The following is a 3,965-nucleotide window of genomic DNA, read 5'->3' on the forward strand; positions in this document are numbered from 1 at the left end:
TTGTGTTTCTTAATATTTGTGACAAACACGGGAGATCCCTGACCTCATGCAACCCTATGACCCATGGGATTCAAACAAGACTGTGTTTTTTACCACCTCTGATAATTAATTAACACAATTCATTGTCTTAGTTGACCAATTAATGAACTGAACACAATAGGGTTAATTTCCCCCTACAAAATACAGGTTAAAAAAGAATAATGACTTTGCTCCAGTTCCTGAAGTAAATCTTGCAGATGGTTCATTAAGGTCACCTCCAGGTGTTCCTTATTTGACCCCTCCTCGCTGAACTCTGCCCGGCAAACTGACATGACAAAGTCTGCATCAGCCTGACACAATAAATCAGATGAATTAGTAAAACAAAAAAATGTAGAGACTTGTTTTTCTACATGACTTTTTCCTGAATATACCGCAAGTTAAGAGTTAACCAATAGTAAAAACAATATTTAAACACATCTGTTGGTACCAGGCAGTACCAACATTTAGTGGTTCAATGAGTAAAATGTGTCAATTTAGAATAAAAAACATGGACTTACAATCATTTCTACCCCAGGGGTGAAAAGTGGCTGGCAGATATCAGGGTATTTGGCCATTAGATCAGAAAGCCCATACAGCTGCAAACCATTCCTTACCTGCTGCAGTATTGGGAACAGCTTCAGGGTTGCTTCATGGAGAATAACAGCACTGTTTTGAAGCAAAACACAAAAATCACTAAAGTAATGAAATCTAGATATTTCCTGAAAGAAGCAATAAATGTAAAACCTTAACAAGTATTCAGAAACTATGCAACAAAAAATGATGTAGTGTAAAATGTCTGTGTGTGTGTGTGGGGGGGGGGAGTAAATAGTCAATCAGTTACTTTAAATTCAAATACTGACTTTAAATAGACAATTATAAATAAAATACACGGATTGCTTTGCAAGACTGCTACTGAATCTTCCATTTTTTTTATCCGATTTTCGATTTTAATCTATTTTTTTCCCCTACTAAAAATAAAATAAAGATGATTCAAAAAATGGTTAAAAACGAAATACATATCGTCTGTAGAAAATCACTCTGATGGTCTTACCTTGGAAATAAGCTCAATATGTTGGTCATCTCCCAGAGCAGTTTTGTCCAGGTCTTCAAATTTCAAAGATCCACTGCACAGAAACTTGTAGCACCAAACCGCTAAAAAATTTGGAGCCGGTCCACTTTGCGCCAGGCTGACAGCCATTATTTCTCCTATAGTCCTATAAAAAAAGAAGAAGAAGACCAGGAACATTTAAACAATGACATCCTAGTGCTGTGTAGAATATATAAAATAAAAAATGTGTCTCCAAAACTATAATTGAAAAAAGAAAAAATTAATGTTAATGTAATTAATTTAATTGGGTTTCAAACAATTATGGAGCATTTTATTGGCCCATTTACCATGACACCCAATGTAAAAGGCAACTGCTAATTTTAAAGATGGACATACATTTTTACAGCAATGATAATACAGTATGCATGAGTGTACAACACATACTTAAAGTGGTCTAAATCGGAGATTGAATACTTCGGCCTCTTGCCATGTCTGTCACCCTCGAAAAAGCGCTTTTCAATGCCTTCCATCATTCCTTCAACCAAAGAATACAGAGAATAATTACACATGATTACACATTCATTAAATCATCTATGTAACCTTTGCCCACCTGACAGAAGCTCTTTGCGGAGCGCCCCTGTGTCTATCCCAGCCTCACCTAAAAAGACAACTTTCAGTAGTTTCGCTGGATTTGACTTTTTTTGTCTTTGCCATTGAGAAAGGACTCTCTCCAACATATTATGCCGGGACACTGTGATGTCAAATGAGTAGCCATCTGTTGTGGACACTGCAGCTGTAATGGCCTGGAGAACCCCTTCAAGACTAACACACACACACACACACACACACACACACACACAAATACCATACCAATCTACCAATCATAAAAAATAATCATGTTATGTAGTACAGATTAAGAAATTACAAATATACCTCTCACTTTCACTGTTACACTGTGATTCCCCTTCAGTGATAAGATGTGTGTCCTCCACCCTGTTACGTACATAATAGATAACCACTGGTTAGCTTTATTTAAATTATCACATCCCTGTGTTGTGTAGAAAATATATTATAAAAAATTTGTATCTTAAGAACTGAAATTTGTGTCCTCCACCCTGTTGTTTTATACATTTGTAGAATTATTAAATCATCAACTAGAACCCTGAAAGGCCTGTGTAATCACAGTTTGGCAACATACCTGATTTAACACATGCTTTTAATTTCCAGAATTAGTAAACCACCAAACTGTAATGATTGTGATCCTCCAGGACCAGAGGCAAACAAATATTGCTATACTTAGACATTAAGAACTGTATAGTTCTTTACAAATATATAAACATAAAAAAAATACTTAAAGGGATTTTCTTTTTTAAAGATTTATACATTAAACAAACATTTTTAATTTGTCACCTTTCACCACACAAGCTAGCATGGACTTCCAAATAATCCAATGGGAAAATCATGAGGCACACTGGACATGAGCCCTGAATAGAAGATATCAATATTACCTCCAGTGAAAAACAAGAAATGTACTACTTAAAATAGAATGAGTGTAATATCTATTAAGTAAGACCAATTGTAGGAATTGCATAAATGCCATTACCTTAGACATAGATGTACTGTTACTATTGGCTGCCACAGAAGAGTTCACTCCAGATAATTCAGACATATCACAGGAAGGCTAAAATGAACATACAGTAAAGAAAAATAATTAAAAATAGATCACAGTGGTAAGTAGAGTATTAATAGCATTACTGAATTTATTCTTACCTTTCTGGATGTACTTGTACCAGTGGTTTCCACAGAGTTCACAGAGGAGAACTCCCCAACAATAGACACATCAGGGGAAGACTAAAAGGAACAGACAATACAAGTAAATATTTGTCAAAACAATAACATTGTGTCTAAAATAATTAACAAAAAAAATATTATTTATTGAACAAAGGCATTGCTCTTACACAACAATCATCGTAGAGAGAGTCGTACTCTGTGGATGACCTGCCAATGCAACATGATTTAACATGAACAGCCAAAATTTGCAAAGGCATAGACAACCCGCAGGCTTGGCAAGTTGCCTTTGGCATCTTCTGGAATTCATGTGCATCAACAGGAAGAGGCAATGTGTCTAGTTCCTCCTGGAGTGGAACTATGTACAAAGTGTTTTACCCCCTCCACTCACAGATCTTAAATACTGAGTATTATATCCCTCAGCTTCTGGGGGGACGACTGTAAGTTTTCTTTGTCCAGATCCACCTATGAGGAGCAATTAAGAATAATTAAAAGATTGGAAATAAAAAGTAATAAGAAACCCCTGACCTTCTAACTTGTTTAAAGTCTACATTACCAAGAGCCTTGTGCAGAAGCCATCCTCCTGATAATTTGGAAAGTTTGGGGTAATGATGAGTAAGAGCTTTTGAAAACTGCATGAAAGAGAAAACATAATTTTTTTGTAAGGGTGACATTCCAATAATGACAAGCAATAACATTTATTTAAAATTTTAAAATTGCATTCATATGAGACCTTTTTAGTTGTCGGTTATGAGCTATGGTCTCGCTAACATCCCGCAGTATTTCAGTCATTTATGAATGACATATTTAGGGACATGATTGGGAAACACGTCACTCTTTTTATAGATGACATTTTGATTTATTCCCCCGATCTTGAATCGCATGTTCAGCACGTTCGTTCGGTTCTTCAAAGGCTATTGGAGAACAATCTCTATGCTAAAGCCGAGAAATTCCACCAGAGTTCCACCTTCAGAGAGTCGCATTTCTCGGCTATGTCATCAGCTCCCAGGGAGTTCTCATGGATGACTCGAAGGTAGACGCCGTAACTAGTTGGCCAGTTCCCCAATCCATCAAAGACCTCCAACGTTTCTTAGGGTTCGCGAATTTTTAC

General features: G+C 36.3%; 1 long non-coding RNA gene across 1 annotated transcript; it reads right to left on the reverse strand.

The window, feature by feature from the left end:
* Positions 1 to 2,429: 2,429 nt before the first annotated feature.
* Positions 2,430 to 3,488, reverse strand: LOC125785761 (uncharacterized). The gene is made up of 4 exons (XR_007428113.1): positions 3,411 to 3,488; positions 3,025 to 3,319; positions 2,837 to 2,917; positions 2,430 to 2,747 (listed from the first exon to the last, which is right to left on the reverse strand). It is a non-coding gene; the product is annotated as an uncharacterized LOC125785761 (long non-coding RNA).
* Between the last annotated feature and the right edge of the window lie 477 nt (positions 3,489 to 3,965).

The sequence above is a fragment of the Astyanax mexicanus genome, chromosome 1 (assembly GCF_023375975.1).
Source record: "Astyanax mexicanus isolate ESR-SI-001 chromosome 1, AstMex3_surface, whole genome shotgun sequence".
NCBI lineage: Eukaryota > Metazoa > Chordata > Actinopteri > Characiformes > Acestrorhamphidae > Astyanax > Astyanax mexicanus.